At 37.5% G+C, this 14,769-nt stretch overlaps 1 protein-coding gene across 2 annotated transcripts in view; it reads left to right on the top strand.

Annotated features, from left to right (window-relative positions):
• The first annotated feature begins 664 nt into the window (after positions 1 to 664).
• The window catches only part of LOC134284128 (uncharacterized), a 237,322-nt gene continuing 223,217 nt past the window's right edge, over positions 665 to 14,769 (top strand). The window contains exon 1 of one of the 2 annotated variants that reach the window (XM_062842436.1): positions 665 to 1,307. The gene's annotated coding sequence lies outside the window, so the exon portion shown is untranslated. The remainder of the gene's footprint in view (positions 1,308 to 14,769) is intronic. The other variant, XM_062842437.1, reaches the window with a different exon arrangement.

The following is a 14,769-nucleotide window of genomic DNA, read 5'->3' on the forward strand; positions in this document are numbered from 1 at the left end:
ATCGGGCGAATTGCTATGAAAGCAGCAACAGAGAGCGACAGCGAAACCGAAAGCAAAATCGGAGAACGACGAAATTTAATGCACTGAAGTCTAAAAGTAGAAAAAAATCGCAATATTAAAATCTGTTGTTCTTTCAGTGCAAACAAGCAAACTATTTCACAAGCAAATTTTTCGAACTTATTTCTACACGGAGAAATCAAACTACCTAATTTTTGGGTCGATTTTACTCAAAGCTGAGTATATCGAATAAACTAGTTACCCAAAATTAGGTTGTTTTCCCTCTTTTCCTCACCGATGTTGTCAAAAACAAACAGAGATGCATCTACCCAACGGGGGTACTTGAGCCCAATAAGCCAATTTTGGGTAAATGCAGGTTTACTCAAATTTGGGTTGAATGAGGGGGGGTCTTGGGTTGAATTTACCTACTCTTAAGTAAATGTTTTTGCTGGAGGTGAAGGCAATTTACCTAGTGTGAGTTTAATCGATTTACTCAAATTTGGCTTATTGGGCCGAACTATGGGGTTGCGTCAAAAGAACTCAATTTTGGGTAGTTTGGCGGTTCCGTGTACGAAGCCACCGAATCATTTGCATCAGACGAATGCAATTTTCCACCGGGCACCGTTTGACAGCTCGCACAAACAAAGCGTCAAACGTTTGTGTTTGACGCACGGGAAAATTATTGTTGTTTTCCTTTTTGCTTGTTTTCCCTTTCTCTGTCCGCTCGCTCCGCAGCAAGCAAGCAGTTTTCCCAACACCAAAACCGAGAGGCCAGCCGCCGCAGCTAGACGAGCTTTCGTTCGGGAACTGTGAAGTACGTTGGTTCATTTTCTTTTGCGCGATCGACGGAATCCATCATCATCATCGCCATCGGTTGTCGCCATCCCCAGATATACATACAGTGGAGAGAACAAGAAGCGACTTTTTCCTCCTTCCGTGTTGGAATTGGTGTATCGTCGCGATCCGCGGTCCCGTCGTTGTTCCGGTGAATTTTTCGTGAAATTCGCAGTTTCTCCAGTGTTGGCCCGAGAGGTGAACGTTTCACGGAAGAGTTTCCTCTGAACCCAGAAAAAAAGTGAACAAATTGATTTCCGCGACTTGTGTCGGCTTTGCGTTACCAAGGGTTGGTGACTTTTGGAAATCCGGGTGTTTTGCTGGGAAGAGTGTGGAAGCAATCTAGGCTATTGTCCGCCTGAAGTGCAGTTCAGTGGGGGAAAAGTCGTCCTCTGGCATTTAGTGGTGCATTTTTTCGAGACTTGCAGCAATCATCATCGGCAGCAGAAAACGCAGAAGAAGCACCAGCTAAAAAGGTAACCGACAGTCAGTGGAGGGTAATTTTCTTGTTTCTTGTTTCACCATCCTCTTTCTCGGTCTGTTTGCTTGTGTTTCGGTTTCTGGCGTAACATGTGAATGGGAACCGGATTCGTTATGAGGGTCCTATTATTTTAGAAGTTACTGGAGACGGACTAGCTACAAAGTGAAAATAGAATTACTTCCCTGATTATTTCTTTATAGAATTTGTGAATATTTTCTGTAAGGCAATTGGATTCAATTCCGGATGAAATTACAACAATTAACCAATTCATAGCTTTGCTCCAATATTCAAAATAACTTCAACATTAATTTGATAGTTCGAAATTTATTATTCTTAAGATTCAACTTCTGAATAAATCCTCGAAACAGATTCTGTAGGTATTCCTAGCAAAAATTCGGGGAGATTTTGAAGACATCTCAGGATGAATTTATGATGGAATCACTGAGTATTTTTTGTAGGAAGTCCTGCAGAAACTTCAGAACTAAATCCTGAATATTTTTTGAGGGTATCCCTGGAGCAATTTCTGAAGTCTGATATCTACAAAAACTCATGGCAATACCTCTGGAGCAATTCAAAGAAGTGTTTTGTGGGAATTTCTTAAGGACTCATGACCAAAAATCCCTGAAGCAATTGCTGAAATTATTTCTGGAGGAATTTCTGAAGAAAACCTTGCAGAAGTTTTAGAAAGTTTTTCTGGGAGATTTTCAGTAGAAATCTTTAGATTAATACTTAAAAGAACTCCTAAGGCTCTCTCTGGGGCTCTAGAGGAAATGATAGAAGAATTAGTTGAACAATAACCCGTGGAATTTTTGGAAAAATGACAAGGAATAATTCTTGGAGGAGTTTCCTTGGAGGAATTCCTGGAAGAATACTCCGAAGAAATTTATGCAGCAAACCCCATTTTCCCCACGCATTCCTGAATGAATTCCAAGAAATCATTTTTGGGAGAATTTCTTAAGGAATTTCTAAGAGTTTACGTGGAGAATTCCTGCAAAAACCTCAGAAGAAACTCCTGGAGAAATTTTTGAAGGAATTCTAAGAGGAATCACTGCAAGAAAATGCGAATAAACTTCCGAAAGAATCTCTGTAAGAATTCTTGAAAGAGTCTCTGGCAGAATTCCTACAGAAATTTCTGCAGAAACCTGTGTAATAATTCCTGCAAAAACTCCTAATTTCAAGAGGAATTCGTAACGAAATTCCTGTAGGAATTTTCAAGGAAATTTCAGGAAGATTGTTGAGAGTTTTTGAAGAAATTTCTGTAGGAATCCCTCAAGGATTCGTTAGGAAATCTTGAAAGAATCTAGCGAAACTTCTACCGGAATCTGGCAGGAATCCTGAAGGAATCTCTCGAGCAATTTCTGTTGAAACCTTATGAAAAATTCCTGCATGAATTCGTAGATTCCTAGAGGAATCCCTGAAGGAATTTCTGCAGGAATCCTTGAAGGATTTTCTGTAGAAATCCTTGCAAGAACACCTGGGGATACCTCTACATAGAATCTACAGGAATTCAAATAACAATTTCTTGGGACATTTTTGGATAGATTCCTGGGGAATGCCCAGGAATAATTGCTGGAAAAAATGTCTCAAGGAAATCTTGAGCAAACCTGGAGGAATTTCAGTTGGAATAAATCACAGGAGGTTCAACAATTCCTGCAGGGACTTCTGGAGAAACCCCCTAAGGAACTTCTAATAAGCTTTTCTAGAGAAGAAATTCCAGGGAATAATTCCTAGAGAAATTTTAAAAGAAATACCAGAGAGAATCGTCTCTGATGGGATTCTTGAACGTATTCTTGGAGAAAATTCTGAATGCTGAATTTTACCCCCGGAGTAATTTCTGTTGGAGTCTATCGCGAACATCTTAAACAAATTACGGAGAATTTGATGAAAGAATCTCAGGGGGAATCCATGATGACACCTCTGGAGGAATTTGTGAAGCAATTGAATTGTTTGATAGATTCTCTGGAGAAATACCATAGAAATATTCACTTTCAAAGAGCTAGTAATCAGAAGTAATCAAACAATGATCTTCTATTCCACAAGGTTTATTTCAGAATGGTCGGCAGTTCTGTCATTAGTGTTAATCAATGTCTACCTAGATTTAACATTAACACTAAGGCCTGCCTGCCTACTTCAGTTCGGCCATCCTGACAATCTCGATGCCCTCATCAGTTATCAATTTTGAGTTTTTTTTAGTTCGATGAACTTTCAAGAAATGGTTGACGTCCTCTTCAGCGTGTCCAGAAGATGACGGCATCATCGGAGTTTGCTTGAAAACTTTCTCCGGGGCAACGGTTCCAAGAAACTTCCAACCTCAACTAATTTAGCAACAGCTTGTTATTTTTTTCAAAAGCTCGAAAATATTTTTATGGGTAAATTGTCTATCGATCTCTTGCATTTCTCTTCAGTGTATTGATCTCAAAAGCATCTGCATTAGCGAAAATTCCATCCCCTAGAATGGGATTCGCAGATTTGAATCGGCTTTACAACTTTCCGTACTTCAGACTTCGCGAAAATTATTGCAGTTCCTCCGTATCGGGCAAGATTTCCTACTCTTAGTTTTGATTCTGCTTTTTCGATTTCACTTTACTGCATTTTCCAGGAAAGAATTGATTCTGAAGACCGTTGGCGATCCCACTTCTGATGTTGTAGGAAGTAATCAAACAACGATATTCTCTTGTCCGTGGTTTACTTCAGAATGGTCGGCAGTTCTGTCATTAGTATTAATCAATGCCTACGTATATTTAAGTTATACGCTAAGGCCTGCCTACTACAGAATCGGTGAAAAAATCTGGAGGTGTCCTGGAGGAATTTCAGGAGAAATTACTGATTGAATACATTGAGGTACATATCTGTATAACTTCCTGAAAGAATTACTGAACCAATTTCTGAAGGATTCTCTTTATGATTTTTTAATGGAAGCACTGGAGAAATATCTAGAGAATCTCCTAGAGAAACCCGTGGAAAAATCTTATTGAGCAATTTGTGGAGGAATTCCTGGAGAAATCCCACGTCAAAAGAATCCTTTGCGGGATTTCTGAAGATTTTTATAAACAAATTTCTGGAAGAGTCTTTGAAATAATTTCTACTGAATCCATTCCTCCTACAAAAATCGCAGGATCCTTAAAGAAATACTGCAGAAATTTCTATAGAAATACATTCTGAACGAGTTCCTGGATAAAACTTTGTTTGGTATGAAATCCTTCAGAAATCAAAATAAATAGTTCCAACATTATTTTGTGGTAGAATATTTCGTGGAGTAGTTTTCTCGGAATAATTCCTTGTGCAGTATCCCTAAAGAAATAATCGGACAAAATTCAGAAGGAATCTTAAGGCAACTCCTATAGTTTCGTACCTTTTAATTCCGCCCTATTTTGCTTATCCTTTGACAGATACGCGTATTTCTACTATGTACCACTTGTAATCTTCTTCAGTGTTAGTTATCCACTGAAAAAGTCCGCATTCACCCCGCTTATATACTAAAATTCTACCGCTAATCCTGTGGAAATTAGAAGTTTCTGCAGGAGCTTCTCCATGTGTTTTTCGTCCTTCCTCACTAGCGGTTCATGCAGTTCCTCCAAGGATTACTGTTTGAGAATTCACTCAACTGCTTTTTCAAAAGTTTGCGAAAGCTGGGCTTCCGGAGGAATTCCTTGAAGAACTTCTAAATGAACTCTTGGAAGAATTCCTGGCGGAGTACCTGGACGAACTGCTGGATGAATTTCTGGATAAGCTAGCTGCTGGTGGGACTCCGAAGGAAAATAATCCATGGCTCTTACAAATATATACTCTTGAAGGAAATTTTGGAGTGATTTCTGGAGAAACTCATAGAGAAACTTGAGCCTCAGGAGCCGATCCACTGAAAGAGAAACTTCTAGAAAACATGTTGGCGGAACTGCTAAATGATCTTCTGGAAGTCAAATTTCATCCAAGGGTACCTAGAAGAATGCGTGGAGGAACTTTAAATGGATTCCTAGTGCAGGGGTTTTCAGATCGTGCACTACAAAGCCTTGACAAGTAGTAATGGTTTTGCAAACAATCTTTATCGTGGAGCGGACCTGGTGTGATGGTTAGAACACTTGACTATCACGCCGAGGACCTGGGATCGAATCCCACTCCCGGCAAACTCGCAAAATGTAAGTTCTTCCTTCGGAAGGGAAGTAAAGCGTGGGTCCCGAGATGAACTATCCTAGGGCTAAAAATCTCGTTAATACAGATAAAAAAAAAACAATCTTTATCCTAATTTTATTCTAATGGTACTACATACTACACATGACAAATATGTGCCCTAACAAGCCCAACAAATGACCAACACAACACGTAATGGCAACCTTGGATGAATTTCGGATTACATTGACAAATATTTGGCATTATGAAAAACAGTGTTATGGCACCTTAATGAGTTTGCCAGAAAATCTCGATACCATTTGCCAAAAATCTTGTCAGTTGTGTGCCCAAGGTTTGAACATTACCCGGGTAGAGGCAAATAACAAACCAAGGACAAAATAATAACAAATTTTGCCACCATATCTCATTTTACCATTCTTATGTCATTAATGAGTTATTGGTTTGTTGGGAATAAGAGCTAATGGTACAAAAATAATAACTGAATTTGTACCGTAAAATGACTCCATAATAACTAATCTTGTTATTGTAAGATCAAACCAAGGACAAAACATTTCTAAACTTAAAATATAGTTTTTTCCCAATCATAAGAACAAAATCTACAATTATGGTGATCTTTTTTGAAATAACTTATTTTGTACTGACTCTGTACTCAATATCTCAATAATAACTGATTCAGTTATACAACATTTCAAAATATTTTGTCCTTGGTTTGTTCTTATAATGATAAAATTAGTTATTATTGAGTTATTTTTCGGTACAAATTCAATTATTGTTTATGGTTTTTTTAGCTCTTATTCCCAACAAATCAATAACAAATTTTGTCATCCAGCTATTCAATTTGAATGGCAAAATTTGATCTTCTTTTGTTAGTTTCTTCTAAAATCTATAGATCACTCTAGAAATCTAGAAATGGTCCTGAAATAACGTCTTTTAAAAAAAAACCATACTGCCCATACAACAAGTTGCTTTCAAGATATTTGGAGAACCATCATAAAATAAAATAAAAAACAATAACCCTTCTCGAATTTACTTGACTTCAAATTAATACTTCGGTAGAAGTTATCCATGGGTCAACGTAGGACTGCGCCTAAGTTCTCGTTAGGAATGCGCGAAAAAAAAAGATCACTAGTGTTGGCGAAATTTCAATATGAATATTATTCAAAATTGAACAAAGGGAAGTGGAACCATCTCGGCAGGGGTCCTATTTTGGGCACTTTTCTGCTATAACCAAACCAATTGACACAATTTTTGGAACGCGATAAGATACGTATAGTTTCTAGCGGTGTACAAAATGTCAAGTCAATTGGTTTAAAATTGACTGAGTTATAGCGAAGAGTGCTCAAAATATCAGCCGCTACCCAAGTGGTTCGCTACCCTATGCAACTCGTTACAAAACTCAATTTTCTCAGCACTTGTCGTATTTATCCTTGTGCTGAAGAAATCTTTATTTTGCAACTTGTTATTTATGCAACTATTTTTCATCTGATATGACGGGAATTAGCGCATATGACGAAGAAAATTTCTACCCTAAACATGATCTTGTCCTTTCTTAATTAACTTTTTTAACTAGTCAAGTGAGGAGATTCGTATTTGCTTAACTGTTAGTAGTCAATCAAATTGGATGCTGAATTATTATGGGAGTATCCACAAATCACGTAACATTTTTTTTTACCAATTTTGGATACTACTATTTTCCTATACACCTCAAACCTACACACCAAATCAAAGATTCTCCCGTACCCTCTAGATTGGTATGGGACCATCCTTATGAATAACTGATCTTAAATAGTTTATCTGAATATTAAAACATCATCCTTTCCGATCGGATTTCGATGACGAAGCATTCTCGACGTGATGAAATTCCGGATAAAAGCAGATACCACCAAATTCAGTAGAAGAGATTGATACCTACTAGGGTAGGACGGGGCAAGATGGCCACCCGGGGCAAGATGAGCACCCCTCCGTTTTATTATTTTATTATTATTTTATTTTAATTCATCTGACTTACGTCTTAATGAATGTGTGCTAATCTAACTAGCGACTGCCGGACGTGCTGAAGCAATAATTCTGCTCCGAAACTCTGCTGAAGAAACTCCAAATTCGAATAAGTTAGCCACGTCGTTGAAGGCTCTCACCATGGCGGAAATCGGTTCATAAAAGCCAAATTGTGAACGGTGAAACGGCGTCGCTTTTACTACTTTTATGATGAATTTTATCCAAACAACAGCATTATCCGTTAGAATAAAGTTCATCCTGTTTGTAAACCTAAAAAAAGATACTTCATAATGAACGAATTGAAAAATATCGTCAAATTAGTCAATAGCATGGATTTTTAGCATTTTCTTATAAGAAATCATCAAAATAAAATAAGGTTTTTACGATAGAATCAAATTTTTACCATAATTCTGGTTATCAGCCAACATTACTAGCATACTACAAAGCATTTTCAGTTATATTAGAAAATATTTTCTAACAACAATCATTAAAATTTATTCAATTTTAGTTATTTCTGTATATTGGGGCTAGATGAGCACCCCTGATGGGAGTATAGAAAATATTTTGAAATTATTGTAATCCACTCAATAGTGTCAAACATGGATTTCCGTATCCTCTGTTACTATTTGGTTGCGTAAATTTCTGAAAATAAGCCACTTAATAATCGTTTATTGATTTTTGGGCCATTTCCTTATAAAGTGTTATAAAACAGCATTTTTTTAAATAATCTTTTTAAAAAGAAACTTATAATTTTGGAAAGTGATATCATAACTATAAACAAGACTTGCTACATCAATCATTGTATGGCCAATTTATAGGTCAAATATTAAGTTTTTAATGAAGTGCTCTTCTTGCCCCGTATGGGTGCTCGTCTTGCCCCGCAGCATGTTCGAACTGACCATAAAACATCTTTTTTGCTTAGTCAAACAAATCATCCTTATTGTGAATTTTGAACCCTGCCATGTTTATGGGTGGTAGAAAACATGATATAGAAAAGAACTACTGAGAGGTATCTTTAAAAATTGTGTTCACTCACAATAAACTCAACGTGGTCCTTAGGGTGCTCATCTTGCCCCGCCCTACCCTACACATTGTACAGCGTATCCTCCTAGCAACAAACAAGCGATCGTGTTCTCTATGTTTTCGCTTTTCTGCCCTTCCAAGTCGCAGAGTAGTGTGACGAATATTCTCCTGTGACCGGACAACCCGGTTCCATCAACGAATGGCCGGGCCGCCCATATGAAATGGAAAGAGGCATCACATACAATACGTTCTGCGCTTTCAAGTGTAAAGTGAATTGCGAGTGAATTGCGGCGAGAGCGAGTAGGGTCATGTACCATTTGGGCAGGTGTACCTATTTTGGACACTTGCCGCTATAACTAAGTCTATTTCAAACCGATTGATTTGAATTTTTGTATAGAGTTAGATACTGCACGTGTCTAACTCTATACAAAAACTCAAAACAGTCGGTCTGAAATTGACTTAGTTATATCAGCAAGTGCCCAAAATATTTACACCTGCCCAAATGGTACAAGACCCTATTTGTATAATTTATCATCTTTTTCTTTTCTGGATGTGATCATGATCATGATGATGATGACGATGGTGATGTGCATTAGTTCATCACATCACAGTACTTGATCTTCGGCGTTGTTCAGCCGCCGGTTCCTGCACTGATTCCTGATAATTCGATAGTTTTCTTTGTCTGCTCGGCAGCTCGTTACAATCGCGCAGTTGTTCAATCACGCGTTTCAATGCAGGTTAGACAGAGCGATTGAATATTGTATAGGGGTAGATTGTGAACTATCATTGCTATAATGGGGCCCATATAGTCCGAGCATTAAGTGCGTAGGAATTCGCCAAGATCATGCTGAGGATGGCTGGGTTAGATTCCCTCGTCTTTTTCTTCACCATCGCCTTGTACTCTTTCAGGGAATTTTCTCAAAGTTCCCAGGGAATTCTTCCAGGAGTTTTTTCGGTGATTCCTACTGGGATTCCTGCAAGAGATTCTTTTGAGAAACCTTTAGTAAATCCCATGGGAGTCTTCTACGTTATCTTTAGGGACGTTATCTTCTACGTTATCTTCTTACGTTATCTTTACTTTCAAAAGTTCTTTTGAGGTTATTCAAAGGATTCTTTTCTTCTGGAAACCCTCCAATAATATTTCCAGGTTTCCTTTTGCTTATCGCTTAGAATTTGTTTAGAAGTATGTTTATGGGTATTTATTATTTTGTTTTAAGGCCCGCCCTGACAGGTGCGATGGAAATCGAACCCGCGCTCCTCAGCACAATGCGACTAAATGCTTGGTGATACTAGTCGTTCGACCGCGAAGCCACACAGTTTGTTTTGGGATTCCTTTATCTTTGGCAATACTTTGAATTGCTTTTTTGGGATTCCCCAAGAAAACCATTCCTAGGTTCCTCCAAATGATCCTTCTGGGACCCATTTACATATTCTAGTAGTTTCTTCAGAAAATGTCTCAGGTCGTTCCTCTGAGAATTCTTCTGAGTTTATTCCAAAATTCCTTCAAGAATTGATTTTGAAAACTTATTGGTTTTAAAATTTAATACGAAAAAGCCCCTTTTTTCTGAGTCATAGTGACTTTTTCTCAGATTTTTAGAACTTTATTTTGATACCAGAAACCAACTTCTAGGGAGTTTTTTTAAATTCTTCTTTTGACAGCTGGACAACTGTTTGAATGACCTGGGATTTTCGTATTCTCTGTAATTCTTTAACCCATTTCTTCTGGAATTTACAAAGGTATTTTTTAATTTTTTTTTTGGAAAATTTTGTGGTATCCCGGCTAGAAAAGTATATCAAGTTTATATACATATAACATATTGTGTTATGATTTCATGATATTTTTCTACAACTGTATACGTCAGTAACTGTATGCAGGATTATGTTAAAATTATAACACAAAAAAACACCGGTCTAATCAGAATATATAGTAACCTTTATGTTATCATGAAATCGAAATTCAATTATGATACAATTGTATTAAAACTGAATTATTTTGTTATTAAACAACATGTGTAATTGAATGTGATATAATTGAGTTATAAAGATTATAAATACTAGATATGTTTAACATCATTATATCACAATGAGTTAAAAACATCACTGTTTGTCATAATTATGTTATTTTTTTTGTTCTAGTCCTCTAGTCGGGATTCCTTGCAAAAATTCTTCGGGTTTTTGCCGAAATTTTCTGTTGAAATCTCGCAGGGAGTTCTTCCGAAAAATCCACCAGAAGAAGTTGATTTCCAGAAATTCCATCATGGATTCCCCTAGTAGTTCTCATGTGACTTTTTACTTTCTAATTACTTTCTGGTTTCTACAATATATTCATTGTATTATTTTTCCAAGAGGTTTCTAGGTAATCTCGTTTAATTCCGCTTGGCTACACTTGAAATTCGATGAGAAGTTTTTGTTTGGATATCTGAAAGAATTTCTGACCCCTCGAATTCCTTCAGTGATTTGGGATTTCTTCAGGAGTTCCAACTGAGATTGTTCCTCCTTAAATTGCTCTAGATTGATTGATTGATTGATTGATTGATTGATTTGTCTTTATTATAGAGACTTTCAGCCCTTGGCTGGCCATTGCTCTGGAGCTTCTACGGGGATTCTTTCAAAAGTTTTACCAGGATGTAGGACTCCCATAGAACAGCATTCTGGGTTTTATCTAATAGATCATCTTGATATACCTCCAGGAGTTCCTACTGGGATTTACCCATGAGTTCTTCCTGCTAATACCTTCATGAGTTTAAACAGGAATTTCTTCTGAAGTTTCAACGGGAATCTTCCCTTTTTCTGAAATCCCTCCTTAAATTTCATATGGGATTCCTCCCAGAAGTTTGTTTTGAGATTACTTCAGAAGTTCTGCATGGAATTTCTTCCTTTTTTGCTGGAATCCTATCAGGAAATCTTTCTGGGATTCTCAAAAATGTTACTTATAGCATTTTTTCAGGAATTTCTTCTGGGATTCTCCAGGAAGTCTTTCTAGAATTCCTGCAAGAGTTCATTCTGAGATTCCAGCTGAAGATTTTTTTAACCCTTCAGGCCGCGCGCTGTTGTAAAAAGTACAACACTACCTAAAAACCTCGCTCGTCGTATACAACCCGAGCGCGGTGCGGTTTCAATTGCTTAATTGCGCGCGTCCTGAAAGGTTCATTTATCCGCTACTTTGTTCTTGATTTTTACCAACAACTTCTACTGGATTCCTTCTAGAATCCATTATTAATCCAAAATTTCCTTCAGGGATTTAACGAAAAAATCTTTCAGTGAATCCTCTTGAAGTTCACTTTGGGAAGCCTCTATCTAGGAGTTGCTCCTGGGAATCCTGCTGGATTTCTTAATGAGAATTATTCTCCGTGAGTTCTCTCGGAAAATTCGCCAGAAGTTTTTTCTAGGAGCATTCGTTGAATTCCTTTTGCAAATGTTCTATGAGTTTTTTTGAGAAATCCTACAGTGTTTAACTTTTAAAATCCTGTGAAAGTTCCTAATGGAAACCCTCCAGAAATTTGTTCTGGAAGTCCTCCATCCAGGAGTTCTGGTAATCATTCAGGAGTTCTTTATGTGAGGAGTTTATTCTCCTGGAGTTCTGCCGGGAAATTCTCCAGAAATTCTTTCTAGGACCGCTCATGAAGTCTCTTCTGGAAATCATCCATGAGCTCTTTCTGGGAATCCTACAAAATTCTCTTCTCTGGGAGTTCCTTGTAGAAATCCTTCAGAAGTTCTTTTTAGGAATCTTCTAGCAGTTTTTGTTAGGAGATTTTTTATGTGAATCCAGCTTAAATTAGTTTTAAAGTTCCTTATGTAAATCATCCAAATTTTTTTTTTAGAAATCCGTAAAGTGTTGCTTGTAAAAAGACCTGGAGAAACCTTAGATCGAATTCCTAAATTAATCTCCAAAAAATTCTCAGAGAATTCTCTGAGAAAGAATTCTCAGAGAAGTCCCAGATATCCTCCAAGAAAGGGCTTCTTGAAGGAATTCATCTGATGAAATTTCTGGAGGAACAGATCGTCTTGAAATTCCTCCTGGACTTTCTACTAAGATTTACGCAGGAATTCCTCCGGTTTTTTTCGAGAAGTTCCTACGAGAACCCTTCAACGTTTTTTTCTCTGAAATACTTCTATACATCACTTTCAAAATTCCACCAGGAGATACCCCAGAATTTCTTCCAGGGATCCCTGAAAAAAAAAATCAATTAAATCACCATAAACTACTATTGATATTGAATAATGATTAATTTGACTGTTCAAAAACAAATTATATATATTGTTTAGGTATTTTCCTGCTGAAAATGCTAAATGCAACTACAGTACGTGCACAATAAAATCAATGGCACTAGAGATTTCAATAATAAAAACACCGTAAATTGAATGGTAGTTGACTTCAATTTGCTCCAGAAAATTTGGATTTTTTATGGTAAAGATACCACCCCTATTTTCTATTGTAAAAGTGACATAGGGTCTGTTGTTACTCTATCGTTCTGAACAATTGAATTAATGGTAACTACCATTCATTTCAGCGTGTTGTAACAATACATTCTGTTATATCTCTATGATCTTTTTTATCAGGGATTCCATCTTTTTTTCTGGAAATCTTTCAGGACTTCTATCTGGGATTCTTCAAACGAATCTTTCTGGCATTCCTTCAGGAATTTTACTGGGATTCATCCAGTAGTTTCTTCAGGAGCTCCTTCTGAAATTCCAGTAGAAGTTCTGTGTGGGATTCTTGCTGAAGATTCATCCATAACTTGATATTTCGATTGCTCCTTGTGGTACTTGTTCAGTTCTCTCTCTCTCTTCTCTTCTTGGCGTAACGTCCTCATTGGGACAAAGCCTGCTTCTCAGCTTAGTGTTCTATGAGCACTTCCACAGTTATTAACTGAGAGCTTCCTCTGCCAATGACCATTTTGCATGCGTATATCGTGTGGCAGGCACGAAGATACTCTATGCCCAAGGAAGTCAAGGAAATTTCCTTTACGAAAAGATCCTGGACCGACCGGGAATCGAACCCGTCACCCTCAGCATGGTCATGCTGAATACCCGTGCGTTTACCGCGTCGGTTATATGGGACTTGTTCAGTTGACAGTTCTGATAATAATGCCCTCTAGATAAGCAAGGCCTACTCAGTTATTTACAAAACTACCACATCTCCTTTTGTGTAAGAAGTAATTACCTTTCAGTTGACATTAAATGCATTTTGAGCTCCTTTCAACGTTTACTGTAAAATTTATCCAGACACATTTCTAGATTTTTTTTTAATGTGTGACCACCGTAAAGTTCATACCCGTAAACTACCCTTCACTAATTCTGAAAGAATTTTAACTTGAAACACCTCCTTCTTGAAGATATGATCATTCCAAAGGCTTTCTTTCAACTTAGAAAATTTCTACCAGGGATCAGTCAAGAAGTCCATAGATCGATTCTTTCTGAACACTAATCAGACCTAATTCGTATTAAATTTCCAATAATTATCCGAAAGTTAAGCAAATCATTATTACCTTGCCATCATATTTTGATCCGCTGCTTCGATATTGCCATCCTCTGAGAGAAGATCTTATTGCCAGCCCCGGCCGAAATTCCATCCGCCGCTTTGGCGTCTCCTTTCTCTGAGGCGAGACATTATTGCCAGCCCCGGCCGGAATTCCATCCGCCGCTTTGGCTATCTGTCGGAAAGTCAGACTGTTCATATTTACCTTCAACTGTTGGCTCAATTTATCTTGAATTCTGTAGACTGCACCAGCAAACCTTGCACCAACTGCTTGCCTTCAGTTCTGATGTGTGGAGGACTCCATGTTTCAATTTGGCTCACACCGACCATCTTTCGAATAATAATTATTCTTCATTCGTTGCTGCCACCAGGAATTTATTCCGCTTCTGAAATTCTTCGCAATGGGTTCTTCTCGTCGCCAATGTGGTACCTGTTCAGTTGACAGTTCTGATAATAATGCCCTCTAGATAAGCAAGGCCTACTCAGTTATTTACAAAACTACCACACTCCTTCTTTCTTATAGCTCTGGTGGAGTTCCTTCTGGAAATCTTCCAGAGGTTTTTTTTTGGGAATCCTTGCTATAGTTTATGAAGTTCCTTATTGGAATTCTTCAGATGTTCCTTTTAGGAATCTTCTTGGAATTTTTCTAATGAGTTCTTTTGGAATTTTAATGGGAACCTACGAGAAGTTTTTTCTTAAGGAATCCTCTGGGAGTTTCTCGTGAAAATTGTCCAATAGCTCTTGAAAAAAATCAAATAAATATAAAAAATACAAATGAAATATGCTTACAATATGAATTACATTCATTGACAACTGAACTTCTATCGTTTGCAGA

This window comes from Aedes albopictus, chromosome 3, assembly GCF_035046485.1.
Source record: "Aedes albopictus strain Foshan chromosome 3, AalbF5, whole genome shotgun sequence".
In the NCBI taxonomy this organism is placed as follows: domain Eukaryota; kingdom Metazoa; phylum Arthropoda; class Insecta; order Diptera; family Culicidae; genus Aedes; species Aedes albopictus.